This window comes from Schistocerca nitens, chromosome 5 (assembly GCF_023898315.1).
Source record: "Schistocerca nitens isolate TAMUIC-IGC-003100 chromosome 5, iqSchNite1.1, whole genome shotgun sequence".
Lineage (NCBI taxonomy): Eukaryota > Metazoa > Arthropoda > Insecta > Orthoptera > Acrididae > Schistocerca > Schistocerca nitens.
Genome location: NC_064618.1, coordinates 250124954 through 250145501, shown reverse-complemented (window position 1 = coordinate 250145501; position 20548 = coordinate 250124954). Strand labels below are relative to the sequence as shown.

Sequence of the window (20548 nt, the reverse complement as noted above, 5' to 3'; positions counted from 1 at the left end):
AACTGCATGTAAGTGGCACAGTAAAACGTGTCCGATGCGTCCGTCGTTCGGTTTCGCCACATACTGGATTTGTCCGGAACATTTCATGACGAATTGCCTGTTTTTTCATTTCTGCCAGCGCCAGCGACCTAGAAGCTGTTGTGTCAAAATTGCGTGGTGAAGCTAAACGTTGCAGTTTCTATTGGTAGCGCCGGGCGCCAATTACAACAGCATTTCCCCTCACAGGTCTCCAACCACCGCAAAGACGAATTTTGTCATTTAGATTTTTGTCCATAATTTTCAGCAACAGAAGAATACTGATATGAATAAACAGGACACCAGTTCCGTTAAAAATTGTTTTTTGAAGCAACTGGTGTGCTATTTCTTAACATCGGAAATACTGTCATTCCATTTACACTGCCACCCAGCAGTGCAATCCAACTTCTTCTTTCGACACAGCAAAGAGAAAGACTGGATGTGATGAAAGCTCAAGTGAAAGTAAAATTATGTTCTACTACAATTTTAAAAGAACAACTTCAAATAATTACCGAAAATTGTGAAAAACATCTAATATGTAATAAAAATATTGGAACTAGATATGGCATTTTGAAATCGATATATCGGTGTATAAATTAACGCAAATATATACCGTTACATTTCTGAAAATATATCGGTATATCAATATTTTATCAACAGCACTACCATAAACTGGCCATTAAAATTGCTACACCACGAAGGTGACGTGCTACAGACGCCAAATTTAACCGACAGGAAGAAGATGCTGTTATATGCAAATGATTAGCTTTTCAGAGCAGTCACACAAGGTTGGCGCTGGTGGCGCCACCTACAACGTGCTGACATGAGGAAAGTTTACGACCGATTTCTCATACACAAACAGCAGTTGACTGGCGTTGCCTGGTGAAACGTTGTTGTGATTTCTCGTGTAAGGAGGAGAAATACGTACTATCACTTTTCCGACTTTGATAAAGGTCGGATTGTAGCCTATCGCGATTGTGGTTTATCGTATCGCGACATTGCTGCTCGCGTTGGTCGAGATCCAATGACTGTTAGCAGAATATGGAATCGGTGGGTTCAGGAGGGTAATACGGAACACAGTGCTGGATCCCAACGGCCTCGTATCACTAGCAGTCGAGATGACAGTCATCTTATCCGCATGGCTGTAACGGACCGTGCAGCCACGTCTCGATCCCTGAGTCAACAGATGGGGACGTTTGCAAGACGATAACCATCTGCACGAACAGTTCGACGACGTTTGCAGCAGCATGGACTATCAGCTCGGAGACCATGACTGCGGTTACCCTTGACGCTGCATCTCAGACAGGAGCGCTTGCGATGGTGTACTCAGCGACGAACCTGATTGCACGAATGGCAAAACGTCATTTTTTCGGATGAATTCAGGTTATGTTTACAGCATCATGATGGTCGCATCCGTGTTTGGCGACATTGTGGTGAACGCACATTGGAAGCGTGTATTCGTCATCGCCAAACTGGCGTATCACCCAGCGTGACGGTATGGGGTGCCATTGATTACACGTTTCGGTCACCTCTTGTTCGCACTGACGGCACTTTGAACAGTGAACGTTACATTTCAGATGTGTTACGATCCGTGGCTCTACGATGCATTCGATCACTGCGAAACCCTACATTTCAGCAGGATAATACACGACCGCATGTTGCAGGTCCTGTACGGGCCTTTCTGGATACATAATATGTTCGACTGCTGCCCTGGCCAGCACATTCTCCGGATCTCTCACCAATTGAAAACGTCTGGTCAATGGTGGCCGAGTAACTGGCTCGTCACAATACGCCAGTCACTACTCTTAATGAACTGTGGTATCGTGTTGAAGCTGCATGGGCAGCTGTACCTGTACGTGCCATCCAAGCAAGATCTGTTCGAATCAATACCCAGGCGTATCAAGGCCGTTATTACGGCCAGAGGTTGTTGTTCTGGGTACTGATTTCTCAGGACCTATGCACCCAAACTGCGTGAAAATGTAATCACATGTCAGTTCTAGTATAATATATTTGTCCAATGAATACCCGTTTATCATCTGCATTTATTCTTGGTGTAGCTATTTTAATGGCCAGTAGTGTATTTTTATTTTCTAATAGAAATTTATTTAAAAAAGTCTTATAGAGCAAATTATAATGTTTTCAAAATATATTTTGCATATTAGAATCGGACTTGAAATACTGTATGATTATTCTACAGGACGGTATTTTTACACTTGCTCTGCCTCATTTATTTGGCTGTGGAATAGTAGGGATCGCAGGAGGTTTTTGTGTTTCGCACACTAAACACTAGTCACCTGCTTGCGTACCGAAACGCGACAGTGCACAAGCTGTATGTTAAATGTCGCGTAGCCGTCTCGTCATTAGCATGAGGAATGCGCACGTACTGCGAGTTATTGGCGATGCGCAGCAGGGGCTGACGTTACCACACAGGAATGGGAAAGATGTTTTCAAAACCATCACTCTGAGAATTAAGCCTTGCGGAATGACGGTCGGATATGTACACTGACTACAACTCCTTGTAATATGAGTAAATCGTTGCAGCACAGTTGTGGAGAAACATTAGCTTTCAGTATACACCCAGAGTAAAGTGAACACAATAAATATACCACATGTCACAAATTCAGAAAAAGAAACATGAGTAAAAATTTGCGCAGGGATAAAGCAATTTGCAAAGAGGTCAACGAACGAAAACTATTCAGATACAGTAATGACTGATATATGCATTTTGGAAGGCTGTTGTTGTGTGACTCCCAAAAAAGTGAAGATTTTAGTATAAAACTGTGTTCAAAATACAAGGAATATTAACTGAAGTATCATATTGTGTTTATCCAATTCCTTAGTAATTCGTATGTGGTAGAATAAGCATGCAATTTTTCTATATCTCCCCGAAAAGAGAGAGAGATGGAAATTAAAGGAAGCATGTCGCTAGAAGTGGATGTATTTTAAAATGATTTTAATTGGGATGTAACTCCTTTCAGTTTATAATTATTAAATTTCACGGATATGGCGGCGAGTGTTAGGTAAGTTCTTTTATACAAAGGAGGCCTTCGTAACCGCCAGGCAACTTTTGCTGGGAGGTAGTTGGCGATGATTATTTGCGAGATAATGGTAGCCTAAGATGTCTTTCGAGTTCCACAGAACTTGCTCGTAAATGCAGCCCTTTTTTTTAGGAACTGGCATTGTCGGTGACAATAGAAAACAATGTTAATCTCGACAATATGTTGTTTTCTTATTGGGATCATGTCTTTAAATAGGATTCAGGAGGCGAATTTTTGGCAGCAGCCAACACAAAGGCCAGCATCGTTGAGGTAGTACCAAACACTATGGACCTCATGTTAGGCGCCAGACTGGCCAAAGTCACTCAGAGGAACATTTAGAGCAAACACAGGTCGAGACGTTTTGTGTCCGTCGGGCTAAAACTAGCTCCGTTATTTACGCTGTCTACAGATGAGCCAATGAGCGTTAGTCTATATCTACACAGTCCTCTAGACACCTTTCTAAAAGCCACACGATATTAATGTCGTAGCCTATCTAGACTGAGGCCTGTGTTAATCGATGAAACTCGTCGATCGATACAAGTACATCTCCATCCACCACCCCGTTTTTTCTTTACCCCGTATAATATCCTAAACAAATAGAATATTGCTTCATTCCTCAGAGAATTATTTTATGGACTGATGAATGTCAGCTCTCTTCCGCGTTGTCTCTCAACCTATAAGTCATAAACTGCTCCAGCCACATAACAATTAATTTGCGCACGAGATGCGACTTTGACAAAGTAGACTTTACCAGCGGACCAGGAAATATTTCTTTTATTATAGTTCCAGTCACGGACCACAAGTGTTTATCAAGCAAGTTATGTGGACAGATAAACACTTATGATCCGTGACTGGAATTGTAATAAAATAATATGAATAATTTGTGCCTCTGTGGGTAACGGATGACTCACCATACAGATGAAGTAGGGGACTGTTGAATACCGACTACAGCTTCTAGAGTCGACGTATTATTCTTATTTCTCTAGATAGTTTCTAACAAGCGTCTCAGAGGTAGGATCTCCAGAAGACCTGTGATTTATTTGATGACAATGAATCGTGGCAGATCGATGTTGCTATTGGCATGTAACTGAAGACAGCAAAATAGAACTACCTGAAGACTAGCATTGCAAGTCGACAAGACTTCCCACGGTTTGTCAAAGACACAAAAATTTTGAAACCAGTTATTAAAGTTTACCAGGAAACCTACAAACTCCCTTAGTGCACCTGTTGTAAACGCAAAGTAAAAAGCAGGTAGTCCTCACATTTGTCATTGTTTTTTTTAAAAAGACGTGTCCTTCGTTTCTTCATGGAGACATCGCGTGTAAAATACATGATTGCTCTACACACAACTTATAACCTTACCCATCGCTCAAAACACACTTCACAAAGACTACACCTACATACATACTCCGCAAGTCACAACTTGGTGCAAGGCGGAGGGCACCTTGTACCAATACTAGTCATTCCTTTTCCTGTCCGTCTCGTAAATGTAGCGGAGGGAAACCGACTGTCTGTATACTTCCGTAGCAGCCCTGATTCTTTTGTCTTGGCGGTCCTTACGCGACATGTGTGTTGGTTGCAGTAGGATCCCACTGCAACCTGTCTTGCCTTCGTGAAAAGTGTTTCGCGAAGAGAATGTTATCTTTTCTTCAGGAAATCCTATTTCAATTCACGAAGCATCTCATCCGAGATCGAACCTACCCGTAACAAATCTAGCAGCCCCCCTCTGAACTGCATCGGTGTCATAATTTAATCCGATCTGGTAGATATCCCAAACGATAGAGAAGTACTCAAGAATACGTCGCGCTGGTGTTCTAAACGCGGTCTTCTTTATAGATGATCTGCACTTTCTTAAAATTTTGCAAATATACCGAAGCAGACTTTTGTATCCCGCCTGGAAGGCGGCGCGTGGGTCTGCTCCTGTAACTGAAGGGTAGGCCGAATGCAGGACGCTAGGAGGAGCAGGTCAGGTAGAACTCTCGATACTGCAATTAAAAGTCGTTTTACTATATCACAACACAATAACTTGAACACATAAATTGTAACTTAACTTTGGCTGAGATGAACACGTAGGTGCGAAGCTGCACATAAATCAAATCTAACATCGGCTAGAAGTTACAAAGGCAAAATCTGTAGTGGCTCGCCCACTATGAAATAGAAACAAAGTTGCTTGGTCGTCTTCTCGGGTTCAAATGGGCTGAATCCGGAGCGGCGCTCGTAGAGCTGCACAGCGCCGGCTCGAGGGCGCTGTCGTCGGTGTCTATCGTAGTGCCAACCTAAGAACTTGCACCTACGGCATGGCATCGTAGCTATCGATACCACACAGACAATTCGCTTTCCCTACTACCGCTCTTACGTGATCGTTTCATTTTATGTAGCTTTGCAACGTTAAATCAAGCAGGAGTATTCAAAATACCATTCCATGAATTGTTGTCATGGAAAAATATCGCATGAAGTACACAAGGTTGCTACGGTATATTCCAGGTTAAGAGACGCTAAACATAGCTGCACTATCCTAAAATTTTGCAAATATACCGAAGCAGACCATTCGCTTTCCCTACTACCACCCTTCCGTATTCGCGTATTATAGCGTTCACTAGATTTAATAAAGATAGAGACAATGAAAAAGAATCACATCTCCCTCGATAGAGGAAGACAACTGGCAGAAAAATATCTCGAATGAGAAAAAGCAAGTCTGCACTAACAGAGGTTACGTATTTAAGAGGGACACCTCGCCCGTGGGACAACTGTGGTCCACGGTTGTACTCTGCGTTACCCACGTTAGCGCAGGCTTCCTTCGTTTTGTTCGAGAAGCTTCCGGCGGCATCCACACTGATGTCTTCCCCTGTGTATACTGTACCCAGGGTGTTACAAAAAGGTACGGCCAAACTTTCAGGAAACATTCCTCACACACAAAGAAAGAAAATACGTTATGTGGACATGTGTCCGGAAACGCTTACTTTCCACGTTAGAGTTCATTTTATTACTTCTCTTCAAATCACATTAATCATGGAATGGAAACACACAGCAACAGAACGTACCAGCGTGACTTCAAACACTTTGTTACAGGAAATGTTCAAAATGTCCTCCGTTAGCGAGGATACATGCATCCACCCTCCGTCGCGTGGAATCCCTGATGCGCTGATGCAGCCCTGGAGAATGCCGTATTGCATCACAGCCGTCCACAATACGAGCACGAATAGTCTCTACATTTGGTACTGGGACTGCGTAGACAAGAGCTTTCAAATGCCCCCATAAATGAAAGTCAAGAGGGTTGAGGTCAGGAGAGCGTGGAGGCCATGGAATTGGTCCGCCTCTACCAATCCATCGGTCACCGAATCTGTTGAGAAGCGTACGAACACTTCGACTGAAATGTGCAGGAGCTCCATCGCGCATGAACCACATGTTGTGTCGTACTTGTAAAGGCACATGTTCTAGCAGCACAGGTAGAGTATCCCGTATGAAATCATGATAACGTGCTCCGTTGAGCGTGGGTGGACGAAACTAAACTGAGCTCTAACATGGAAATTAAGCGTTTCCGGACACATGTCCACATAACATCTTTTCTTTATTTGTGTGTGAGGAATGATTCCTGAAAGTTTGGCCGTACCTTTTTGTAACACCCTGTATAACCACACGTTGCACTGGGAAAGGCCTCAGTGACTCATGGAAAAATGTGCACATTCAATGATATCATCAAGCTAACAAATAAATAATACACGTTTATTTCTTCACTACCGAAAAAGTTATTCTAACATGTATTACTACGAGGGGGTGCTGAAAAGTAATGCCTCTGATGTATGTGAAAACTCTTAAAACATTAAGCTTTATTAATAATCTACATCTTTATTCTAAATGTTTACATATTTATTTTTGAAAATAGTTACCCTGGCGACGAAAATGTTTCTCCTAATGAGACATCAGTTTGTTGATACCGTCACGGAACCAAAACAACTCCGCTTGCTCCGCTTCATCACTATCAAAGTAGTCCTCGGAGGTGTTCTTTAAGTTTTGTAAACAGATGAAAATCGGATGGGGACCAGTAGGGACTTTATCGAGGATGATCGATGACAGAGAACCCAAGCCGCAGGGTTGTTACAGATGCCACAGCGCTTTTATGTGGTGTGGCATTGTCATGCTGCATCCGCTAGAATTACGAGACCTTTAGCCGCAGAGGGTTGCAACTTGCATCAGCGAAGCGGAAAAGTCGACCGGGTAATATGCACGATATTGAGAACAGTGTACAATATTGGGAGGCATTACATTTCGCCACGCCCTCGTATGTTACTACCACATAAGCGTTCAGAGTGAGATTTTCACTCTGCAGCGGAGTGTGCGCTGATATGAAACTTCCTGACAAATTAAAATTGTGTGCCAGACCAAGACTCGAACTCGGGACCTTTGCCTTTCGCTGGCAAGTGCTCTACCAACTGAGCTACCCAAGAACGACTCACGACCCGTCCTCACAGCTTCAATTCTGCCAGTACCTCGTCTCCTACCTTCCAAACTTCACAAAAGCTCTTCTGCGAAACTTGCAGAACTAGCACTCCTGAAAGAAGGATATTGCGGAGGCAAGGCTTAGCCACAGCCACAGCCAGGAGTGCTAGTTCTGCAAGGTTCGCAGAAGAGCTTCTGTGAAGTTTGGAAGGTAGGAGACGAGGTACTGGCGGAATTGAAGCTGTGAGGACGGGTCGTGAGTCGTGCTTGGGTAGCTTAGTTGGTAGAGCACTTGCCCGCGAAAGGCAAAGGTCCAGAGTTCGAGTCTCGGTCCGACACACAGTTTTAATCTGTCAGGAAGTTTCACATAAGCGTTATTTATATTCTTACGAAATACCGAATGCACATTGGAAGTAGTTTCTATTCCACGCATGTACTCCCCAAACCAACAATAATTCATGAAAACACAAATCAACTGTATTTTTGCCAGAGTAGTGTTATAAAAGACTACCAGATACCCGTTAAGAATATTACCGTTGCAATACTTTTGTGACATCGTAGCAGTGAGATTGGAAAAAACCGATAGGGACGTGCGCTCGGTGGAGCGGTATCGAGGTGGCACTAGTCAGACACATTAAGATGTAGAGTCACTGACACACTGAGGATAGTCAAAAGAGTAAGGTTAAATGGCAGTCCTTATGGTACTCGGGGCCTATGAGAATAATTTCTAACCGCAAGTTTAGCCACCAGAAGGACTGTCAGTGGTTTCGATGGGCACCGGTGTCTGTCATGCCCCCGAAGAAATAGGGCTGCAGTGCGATACAATTGACAACCTGGCATGGCTGCCGCTTCTGGAAGTCTGCATAAAGGTGGGACGTACACTTACAAGCAGTTATTGGTTTGGAATGACCTACGTTGTTTGATAAGAAATACATGCTGCATAACGTGTTGGTCCACCTTTAGAACGCAATGCGTCAGCGATTATGCCTAGCATGGATTCGACTAGATCTTGGTAGGTTCCCGAACACAGGGGGCACCAGTGTCAAAGCAAGAGGTCACACAGCCCAAATAAACTATGAGTCTGTGTTTCTTGGGTGTGGAGCCGGAGAAGTGTTCTATGATTTTTAGTTCAGGCTAATTTGGTAGTCCCAATACCAAACAAATATAGCACGATTATGGACTTTCAACACGGTCAGCAAACATGCTGGAAGATGTCAAAGGCGTCGGGGCGGACATCAAAGGAATTCTGGTGGTTCGCAGTAGCGTTCCCACAAGCTACAGCTATCTAGTGCCTTCGTTTACTACCATAGGTCTGACGGAAACACAAATGATCGTTCCCCCCATAGTATAATATCGCTCCATCGGCGGTTTTTTTTAGCGTGGTTTCGGGCAGCCTTTCTCCATTATGACAGCGTATCCCCAAACGAGCATAGACTCGGTGCAAGGAGAAACGTGATTTATCCGGCCAGGTAACTTGTTTCCATTGATCCACGGTCCAATCATTTTGGTCACGTGCCTACTTCAGTCGTAATTGACAACATGTATACGTCATCTGCTGCTGAGACCCATGTTTAACAATGCACCAGCATTGTATGACGTCAGGTCTATCATAAATCACAACGTATGCTACTTGACACAGAAGCAAACCTCCAACCCTTCCTCCCCCTCCGCCAATTCTGTGATGAGGCATGGAGCTTGAAAGAATTCATTTCGGCATCGCTGTCTAGTGATAATACCAAGTATGGCTCGTAACCGATTATCATGTCCCTGCTGGCGCGTGATTTGTAGCACTGTGGCACAGCTGCCTGTTATTACAACCAACGCTAGTCATCAGTATAATCGTTCAACAGGCAGCGCTCCGTTGCTCTTAAACGATTGAGACTAGCTATCTCCATGCGCGCTCAAGCTACCATTTGCCGACTGCCAGCGAGAGACGCCTACGAGGCAGGCATCCCGGTAGACGCCGCGCAGCCGGCAGCGCGTGGCTGGATTAACCTCGTGTGTGCGGTCAGGGCAGACCGGCAATTAATTACCTCTATGGCTGCTGCCGCAACTAGCGCGGGCTGCGAGCCGCCGAATCCAAAACTGTGTTCCTTTTCGCACTCAACTCTATTTACGACAGTTCGGCAAGTACGCGTGGTTGCACAGGGCTAACTTCCCACCTCCCGCACAGAACACACGCGTAGTATTAGGCTACGGGCACATATTCGTGTTTTTCATATAGCGCGAAGCCCAGGGAAATTCAGTCATGTGAGTCGGAGTAAGTTACGACAAAATTTACTGTATGCAGTTAGTACCAACTAAACTGACGGGAAAAAAAATCGCAGCACCAAGGAATTGTGCGACATACACGAAGGTTCGTAAGTGTGTTTCTACGCCTGAAAGCTGATGTGTATTCAGATTTTGTGTCAGTCGAATAAGAGTGGTGGTAGTAGCACCATTATAAGATGCAAATAAGTTTCGCATTAAATACACGCTGGAGCGCTGTGAGCGATACTTACCTTTGAGATTGAGCGTGCTGAGTTGATGTAACGCAAGAATGCCTTTAAGACGACAAAGACGCCATTACCCACAGCTCACTGAGTTCGAATGAGATCCTGTAATAGGGCTACGAGAAGCTGGATGTTCCTTCCACGATATTTCTGAAAGACTTGGCAGGAATTTAACCACTGTACATGATTGCTGGCAACGCTGGTCACGAGAAGGTACGGTCGCAAGAAGACCCGGCTCAGGACAGCCACATGGCGCTACCGAGAGGGAAGTCCATAGTGTTCAGCGTACAGCTCTGGCGTATCGTACTGCATCTGCAGCAGCAGTTTGAGCAGCAGTTGGCACCACTGTGGCCAAACGAAATCGGTTACTTCAAGGGCAGCTCCGTGCCAGACGCTTTGAAGCGTACATTCAACTGACCCAAACCACCGACATTTTCGACTTCAGAGGTGTCAGGCGAGTAATCAGTGGAAGGCAGGTAGGAGGCATGTTGTATTTCCTGACGAAAGTTGGTTCTCCCTCGGTGCCAGTGATGGGTGTGTGTTGGTTAGGAGGAGACTAGTTGAAAGCCTGCAACCACCTCGTCTACGTGCTAGACACTCTAGATCTACATCTGGAGTTATGGTCTCGGTGCGATGTCATCTGACAGCAGGAGCATTGTCGTCGTTGTCCCGCGCACCCTGACTGCAGATTTGTATGTCGATGTGGTGATTCGACCTGTTGCGCTGCCATTCATGAACAGCATTTCAGGGTAGGCTTTCCAACAGGATAACGCTCGCCCACATACCGCTGTTGAAACCCAACATGCTGACATGTCCCTCAGCCTGCTCGATTGCCAGATCTGTCTCCAATCCAGCACATATGGGACATCATCGGATGATAAATCCAGTGTCACCCACAAACAGCATTTACCCGTTCCTGTATTGACCGATTAAGTGCAACAGGCATGGAACTCCAAACCCACAAACTGACATCCGACAGCTGTACAACACAACTGGTTGGTTGGTTGGTTGATTTGGTGGAGGGGACCAAACATCGAGGACATCAGTCCCATCGAATTAGGGAAGGGTGAGGAAGGAAATCGGCCGTACCCTTTCAAAGGAACCATCCCGGCATTTACCTAAAGCGATTTGGGGAGATCACGGAAACCCTAAATCAGTATGGCCAGACGCCTCCCCAATGCGAGTCAAGTGTGATAACCACTGGCACCACCTTCGCTTACAACACAATGCGTGCATGTTTACATGCTTACTCTCGACATTCTGCCGATTACACCAGTTATTAATATACCACCGTTTCACATTTGCGCTTATATTAACCTGTGATCTTGCAATGTTAATGACTTAAATATGTTACCTAGACAAATGTATTCCTGAAATTTCATTATTCTGCATTAATTAGTTTTTGGTGCTGCGATTTTTTCCCGTTAGTGTATGACCGGAATGTCAATAAATAAGAACGTGGTCCTCGACTTACGTAATGTGATCTGCGACAGTTGTCCACTCACGTCGGCGGCGATGGCACGAAAGATACGTTACTGTATTCATCTGATAACAAGCAGTAGATCAACAAACGGAAAGTTTGTTCTCCAGCATAACAAACTGATATCCAGATAAGTATTTTGAATAGTACAGGATGTCTGTCAACTTATTTGAATTGTTTTAGAGTGTGATTAGACACAGAATTTCTAGAAAAAAAATAAAAAACACCATGAGAGAATGCGTCATTGGAAAAGAAAACTTACAGCAACTATAATGTATGTTTTATTATTCTGTATATCTTGTCAGAGTGAATGGTGGTATAGAAACAGTAATTAAAAATAGTTTTCACCTATGAAAATTTATATTCGTACAATTTATATTCAGAAATTAAAAAGTGAAAGTAAAGAGTATTTACTGCATACAGTAAAGAGTATTTACTGTATACCACACTGCGTCCAGGACACTGTGATACACTACTTTCATTGTAGTGTAATTGATGTAGACAAGGTTGCTGAAATGCTAAGGAAGTGCCACCTACTTCTGAGTAGATTACGAAGAAGACGTTGGTGTTATGAAAGACAACAAAAGTTAATATCCCACCAAAAACATGACATAAGTAAAAAAACCTTTAACTCTGGGCTGTCAAGAGGTCGGTGTTATGCAGAAATTTCATCTGACATATTGTTTACCAAATGGAGGATTTTCTATCATCCAAGTGATGTTAATGTGCGCCAACGGCCTTGCGGCAGTGGTAACACCGGTTCTCGTCAGATCATCGAAGTTAAGCGCTGTCGGGCTGGGCTAGCACTTGGATGGGTGACCATCCGGTCTGCCGAGTGCTGTTGGCAAGCGGGGTGCACTCAGCCCTTGTGAGGCAAACTGTGGAGCTACTTGATTGAGAAGTAGCGGCTCCGGTCTCAGAAACTGACATACGGCCGGGAGAGCGGTGTGCTGACCACATGCCCCTCCATATCCGCATCCAGTGACGCCTGTGGGCTGAGGATGACCTTTGGGCCATCATGGCCTGTGGGGGAGGAAGTGATGTTAATGTGAAAGTGGCCGATATTAGGCATGACTAAGGGAGTGGCATGGTAGGCGATCTGGCGTGTGGTGTGGAACGAGGCTTGCAACTTCAGGTGGAACACACACAGTCTGATGGTGCAGCACCCACCGGACACGACACGTAAATGAGTCGTATGGCATCTCACGTCACTGCCACACGAATGCGGTGGGCTCCAGCAATGTCTGTGCTACTTCCAGCTTACAAAAATTTCTGCTTTGGTTGAGTGACTGTGTCTACATCCAACAGAATGACTTATGATCACAGTAGTGCTGACTACTGCAATAGGAACGTTCAATATTGCAAATGAAACATTAAGTACAGTAATTGAAATTCATTTAGTTAATTTGTGGAAGAGAAAGAAGATATAAAACTAAACAGAAGTATGTGGCGTAATACTGTATAAAACATCCCTGCAAATATTTTTAATGTTTGTTTTTTTATGTAATATAATATCACATTCTTCTGGTATGTTACTAAATACATATGAGAATCTCATCCTTTAAGAACGCGGGACATGACAACCAGTCCCACACTGTTAGAGGCAGCGAGATTGTGGAAGAGAAAGAAGATATAAAACTAAACAGAAGTATGTAACGTAATATTGTATAAAACATCTCTGCAAATAATTTTATTGTTTTTTTTTTTATGTAATGTAATATCACATTCTTCTGGTATGTTACTAAATACATATGTTGTTCTGCCAACACAATATTCCACTGTTGCTATAATAAAAAACCAAATTAAGATGGCAGCATGGGCAAATTTCGAAAGCGAAGAAAAGTCTCTTTAAAAATTAAAAATTCACTTTTAACTAGAGAATCTCATCCTTTAAGAACACAGGATATGACAACCAGTCCCATATTGGTAGAGACAGCAAGATTTGACACCCTGAACAAGTTTTTGCATTCCAGCGTTTAGAACGTAACGTGCTGAATCGCACTGTGCAGACTGATGAATGTCACTTCTCTTCGGCATTATCTCCCAACCTATAACTCCATCTTCCATTAAAATACAAACACACTGTTCTGTTACTGCTACTGCCAATAGAATATGAAAAGTAATCGGTATTCGAAAACATATTTCTTATCCGAAAATTAGTTAATGAAAACATATTTCAAAGTTCACTTGAATAAAAATGTAAAAGTTACAACCAGTAACACAGTGGCCACGAGGTCAGAAGTCTGAGCAGGTCAGTCCGTTTCAGGAACGTTATTGTCCACAAATCATTACCTTACATATGCTGCTTTATGACAAAGTGCATTGAGATGCTGATACACTACTGGCCATTAAAATTGCTACACCACGAAGATAACGTGCTACAGACGCGAAATTTAACCGACAGAAAGAAGATTCTGTGATATGCAAATGATTAGCTTTTCAGAGCATTCACACAAGGTTGGCGCCAGTGGCGACACCTACAACGTGCTGACATGAGGGAAGTTTCCAACCGATTTCTCATACACAAACAGCAGTTGACCGGCGTTGCCTGGTGAAACGTTGTTGTGATGCCTCGTGTAAGGAGGAGAAATGCGTACCATCACTTTTCCGACTTTGATAAAGGTCGGATTGTAGCCTATCGCGTCTGCGGTTTATCGTATCGCGCCATTGCTGCTCGCGTTGGTCGAGATCCAATGACTGTTCGCAGAATATGGAATCGGTGGGTTCAGGAGGGTAGCACGGAACACAGTGCTGGATCCCAACGGCCTCGTATCAGTAGCAGTCGAGAAGACAGGCATCTTATCCGCATGGTTGTAACGGATCGTGCAGCCACGTCTCGATCCCTGAGTCAACAGATGGGGACGTTTGCAAGACAACAACCATCTGCACGAACAGTTCGACGACGTTTGCAGCAGCATGGACTATCAGCTCGGAGACTATGGCTGCGGTTACCCTTGCGCTGTATCACAGACAGGAGCGCCTGCGATGGTGTACTCAACGACGAACCTGGGTGCACAATGGCACGACATTTTTTCGGATGAATCCATGTTCTGTTTGCAGCATCATTGTGGTCGCATCCGTGTTTGGCGACATCGCGGTGAACGCACATTGGAAGCGTGTATTCGTCATCGCCATACTGGCGTATCACCCGGCATGATGGTATGTGGTGTCATTGGTTACAAGTCTCGGTCACCTGTTGTTCGCATTGACGGCACTTTGAACAGTGGACGTTACATTTCAGATGTGTTACGACCCGTGCCTCTTCCCTTCATTCGATCCCTGCGAAATCCTAGATTTGAGCAGGATAATGCACGACCGCATGTTGCAGGTCCTGTACGGGCCTTTCTGGATACAGAAAATGTTCGACTGCTGCCCTAGCCAGCACATTCTCCAGATCTCTCACAAATTGAAAACGTCTGGTCAATTGTGGCCTATCAACTGGCTCGTCACAATACGCCAGTCACTACTCTAGATGTACTGTGGTATCGTGTTGAAGCTGTATTGGCAGCTGTACCTGTACACGCCATCCAAGCTCTGTTTGACTCAATGCCCAGGCGTATCAAGACCGTTATTACTGCCAGAGGTGGTTGTTCTGGGTACTGACTTCTCAGGATCTATGCATCCAAATTGCGTGAAAATGTAATCATATGTCAGTTCTAGTATAATATATTTGTCCAATGAGTACCCGTTTATCATCTGCATTTCTTCTTGGTGTAACAAATTTGACGTGTTCGTCTTCTGCACGCAGTACAGAATACTGTGAAATGAGTTCACGTCCTAATGAATTTAGCGTTTTCTTAACCACTTAACGACCGTAGACTCCTTCAAGAGCCCCCCCCCCCCCCCCTCCCCATAACCTATGACAATCTTCTCACTATTTCACTATTGGCCTTACAGATCACGGCAGGTAACGTTCCCCAGGCAGTTGGCAAACCCAAACCGTTCTATCGGTTTGCCACAGAGTATAGCGTTACTCGGCACTCCTAATCACGCGTTTCCAGTAATCCACGGTCCAGCAGTATCGCTCTTTCGACCATTTCAAACGTCGCTTAGCAAAGTGTGGCTTTTGAGCAGCTGCTCGGCTACTGTACCCCATTTCTTTTAACTCCTTACGCAGAGTTACTGTGCTAGATGGACTGCTGGTAGCACACTGGACTCACGGCTTATTTCTTCCGTTGATTTCATGAGATTTATTACAACCCTCCTCCGAAATGCTGATCAGTACATGAGGCCTGCCTGACCTTGGGTTGGCTACGGTTGTTCCTTCGCGTTTCCAGTTCACAATCACATCATCTACAGTCGATTAGGGTAACTTTAGAAGGGTTGAAATGTCAATGACGGATTTGTTACTCTTTTAACTCCTTACGCAGAGTTACTGTGCTAGATGGACTGCTGGTAGCACACTGGACTCACGAACTTATTTCTTCCGTTGATTTCATGAGATTTATTACAACCATCCTCCGAAATCTCATCAGTACATGAGGCCTGCCTGACCTTGGGTTGGCTACGGTTGTTCCTTCGCGTTTCCAGTTCACAATCACATCACCTACAGTCGATTTGGGTAACTTTAGAAGGGTTGAAATGTCTATGACGGATTTGTTACTCGCGTGACGTCCACTGACTAGTCCGCGTTCGAAATCAGTGAGCTCTCTCGACTGACCCACTCTGCTGTTACTGCTTCTCTACTGACAACACAGTACTCCCTGCCTCCTTTTATAATGGCGGGTCCGCCTCTCGTGGTATCTGGTGGTCGATTCAGAATTACATAGGGGTGTCCGGTTACTTTTGATCAGTTAGTGAGCTTAAAGCCCTTGTCACCTCGCGTTACGTGCCTAATTCGCAGTGGAAATCGAAATGAGCGTTTGGCGTCATTGGCCGGGAGACACCTTGCGGCGCAGGCCCAGCCGCCTTGGTGCAGGTCTTATTACATTCTACGCCACATTGGGCGACCTGCGCGCCGTATGGGGATGAAATGATGATGAAGACAACACCCAGTCCCTGAGCGGAGAAAATCTCCGACCCAGCCGGGAATCGAACCCGGGCCCGTAGGACGGCAGTCCGTCACACTGACCACTCAGCTATCGGGGCGGACAATTCGCAGTAATGCAGTGCGTTCTCGCGACGTGCCAGTGGTGATAATCGTGTGACGCAATAGGCATCCCTGGAAAAGGAAAACAGTTTCTCTAAATGCGAATATTTCAGAGTATTACTTGAATAATAATAACAAAACCACCAGCTGTATTTGAATCCAACGCCGTTTATTCTTTTTAAAACATTCTACCAGTTTCGACTCCAAATGGAGTCATCTTCAGACCCCAAGCGTAAACTGCCATCGACGTGCAAAGAAAAGAATCGTATGCAGCGGGTCAAAATTATCTGGATTCCGTACCTTCCGTGAAAATAGCAAGCCCAGCTTGGTCAGACTGCATACGATTCTGTTCACTGCCCATGCAAAAGGTTGTGGATGGCAGCTTACACTTGGGACCTGAAGATAACATCATTTGGTGTCGAAATTGGTAGCACGTTTTCAAAAGAAATAACATTGGATTCAAATACAGCAGATGGCTTTGTTATCACTATTCAAGTACTTCGCCTCCGGTTGCAGCCGCGCGGTCTCAGGCACCTTGCCAGGGTCCGCGCGGCTCCCCCCGCCAGAAGTTCGAGTCCTTCCTTGGGCATGGGTGTGTGTGTTGTCCTCAGTGTAAGTTAGTTTAAGTTAAATTAAGTAGTGCGTAAGCTTAGTGACCGATGACCTGAGCAGTTTGGTCCCATAAGACCTTACGACAAATTTCCATTTTTTTTTTTTTTTTTTTTTTATGTGCAGTCCCACTTGCCTTGATGGATTACCAGAGATTGTCGGTTAAGCTTGACCGTGTCCGTTGTGAATGCCAAAGGAAAATACAAACAACAGCAATCATTTACATTTGCTGCTATTCCCACTACGTGTTTAGGAGGATTACACACCTTTCTCAGGTGAATTTATCTCAGTTAATAAGGCGAGGACGATTTGTGTGCTCGACTTTTGTTGGCATCCAGTGGCATTATCTGTCTGCTGTAACAAGTTCCAGTAGTATTTGTGTCACATTCACTCTCCATAAGCTGAAATAACGTTGCTTGGATGGTGTGATCTGCTTCACTTTTTGACAAATAGAAATTGCCATTCTTTAGTTTTTTTAGGGAAAAGTTATGAGATTGACAAAGGAACTGCTTCAGCTTTTTCTTTGAGGGGGAGTTGGAATATAAGTTTCCCCTGTCAACAGTGGGAAGAATTGTGTGATATGGGCAAAAGACGACACGGCAGGCGATCGCGCACGTGCAGGACACCGATACACCACTGACAAAGGAACCTCCCCATCGCACCCCCCTCAGATTTAGCTATACGTTGGAACAGTGGATAGGCCTTGAAAAACTGAACACAGATCAATCGAGAAAACAGGAAGAATTTGTGTGGAACTATGAAAAAAATAAGCAAAATATACAAACTGAGTAGTCCACGTGCAACATATGCAACTTCAAGGGTGTTGTGCAGTCAGGAGCGCCGTGGTCCAGGGGTTAACGTGAGCAGCTGCGAAATGAGAGGTCCATGGTTCAAGTCCTCCCCCGAGTGAAAAATTCACTTTCTTTATTTTCGCAAAGTTACGATCTGTCCGTTCGTTCATTGACGTCTCTGTTCACTGTAATACGTTTAGTGTCTGTGTTTTGCGACCGCACCGCAAAACCGTGCGATTAGTAGACGAAAGGACGTGCCTCTCCAATGGGAACTGAAAACATTTGATCGCAAGGTCATAGGTCAACCGATTCCACCACAGGAAAACACGTCTGATATATTCTATACGACACTGGTGACGGCATGTGCGTCACATGACCGGAATATGTTGTCGACCCACCTAACTTGTACACTTGGCGAATGGGTAAAAAGATTCTTCTACCTTGCCCGATTTAGGTTTTCTTGTGGATGTGATTATCACTCCCAAAAAAGTGATCGCATCGGACGGACAGACGGACAGATAATAATTGTCTGAAAACAAAAAAATTAAAATTTTCAGTCGAGGGAAGACTTAAACCAAGGACTTTTCACTCCACAGCTGCTCACGCTAACCACAGGACCACGGCACTCCTGACTGCACATCACCCTTCAAGTTGTATATGTTGCACATGGACTACTCAGTTTGTATATTTTGCTTAGTTTTTTCATAGTTCCACACAACTTCTTCCTGTTTTCTCGATTGATCTGTGTTCAGTTTTTCAAGGCCTATCCACTCTGCCAAGTTATAACTAAATCTGAGGGGGGGTGCGATGGGGAGGTTCCCTTGTGAGTAGCGAAATGCAGGAAGATCTGCAGCGGATAGGCACTTGGTTCAGGGAGTGGCAACTGACCCTTAACATAGACAAATGTAATGTATTGCGAATACATAGAAAGAAGGATCCTTTATTGTATGATTATATGATAGCGGAACAAACACTGGTAGCAGTTACTTCTGTAAAATATCTGGGAGTATGCGTGCGGAACGATTTGAAGTGGAATGATCATATAAAATTAATTGTTGGTAAGGCGGGTGCCAGGTTGAGATTCATTGGGAGAGTCCTTAGAAAATGTAGTCCATCAACAAAGGAGGTGGCTTACAAAACACTCGTTCGACCTATACTTGAGTATTGCTTATCAGTGTGGGATTCGTACCAGATCGGGTTGACGGAGGAGATAGAGAAGATCCAAAGAAGAGCGGCGCGTTCCGTCACAGGGTTATTTGGTAACGGTGATAGCGTTACGGAGATGTTTAGCAAACTCAAGTGGCAGACTCTGCAAGAGAGGCGCTCTGCATCGCGGTGTAGCTTGCTCGCCAGGTTTCGAGAGGATGCGTTTCTGGATGAGGTATCGAATATATTGCTTCCCCCTACTTATACCTCCCGAGGAGATCACGAATGTAAAATTAGAGAGATTCGAGCGCGCACGGAGGCTTTCAGACAGTCGTTCTTCCCGCGAACCATACGCGACTGGAACAGAAAAGGGAGGTAATGACAGTGGCACGTAAAGTGACCTCCGCCACACACCGTTGAGTGGCTTGCGGAGTATAAATGTAGATGTAGATGTAGTAGAGGTCGACCGCGATCACCGGGCGAGGTGGCGCAGTGGTTAGCACACTGGACTCGCATTCGGGAGGACGACGGTTCAATCCCGTCTCCGGCCATCCTGATTTAGGTTTTCCGTGATTTCCCTAAATCGCTTCAGGCAAATGCCGGGATGGTTCCTTTGAAAGGGCACGGCCGATTTCCTTCCCCGTCCTTCCCTCACCCGAGCTTGCGCTCCGTCTCTAATGACCTCGTTGTCGACGGGACGTTCAACACTAATCTCCTCCTCCTCCTCGACCGCGATCAAGCAAATGGCGCTGTCGCAGTGCCTGCGCAAAGCGGAGACCAGCCGCTCAGTCTTTTCCCGGAGCTATGAAGAGAAGTTGCATTTTGGAGTCGTGGTCACAGGCGGAAGTGAGAGCTGTTATCCGCTATGAAAGGGCACGTGGAGTATTAGGCACAGAAATTCATAACCACCTTGTTGAGGTGTATGGGTTAGGTGTGATGTCGAGGCAAATGGTGCGGAGGTGATGCTAGCAATTCAGTGATGAACGTCAGCAAGTGACATATCGAAACCTGGACGGACGCGCACGGCCACTACAGATGCAAATGTCAGGAAGGTGGATGACATGATTAAAGCGAACCGGCGTATCACCATCGATGGAGTAGCGGCAGAACTTGGAATCGGACACGAGCGAGCTCACAAGATCATCCACGACATTCTTCGATGCAGGAAGGTGTCAGCACGATGGGTGCCCCGCCAACTGACCCCGACACACATGGAACAACGCATGGCGTTCAGCCTGGAACAGCTCGTGCGTTAGCATGAATCAGGCAATGACCTTCTGTTTCGGATTGTGAGGAGGTATGAAACGTGGTCCACCATTACACGCCCGAATCGAAGGCCGCATCCACGGAGTGGAAACATCCGTCATAACCTGTCCGAAAGAAGTTCAAAAGCACTCCGTCTGCAGGTAAAGTGCTACTCACTGTTTTCTGGGACGCCAAAGGAGTTTTTC

The 20548-nt window shown here is 45.0% G+C and overlaps 1 protein-coding gene, 1 non-coding gene and 1 pseudogene across 2 annotated transcripts in view; 2 read left to right on the top strand and 1 right to left on the bottom strand.

The window, feature by feature from the left end:
- The window catches only part of LOC126259207 (protein cycle), a 981945-nt gene that overhangs the window by 349610 nt on the left and 611787 nt on the right, over nt 1-20548 (bottom strand). The gene's annotated exons all lie outside the window — the stretch shown is intronic.
- Nucleotides 12192-12309, top strand: LOC126261164 (5S ribosomal RNA; annotated as a pseudogene).
- Trnaa-cgc (transfer RNA alanine (anticodon CGC)) lies at nt 19576-19648 on the top strand. Its single transcript has one exon. It is a non-coding gene; the product is annotated as a tRNA-Ala (tRNA).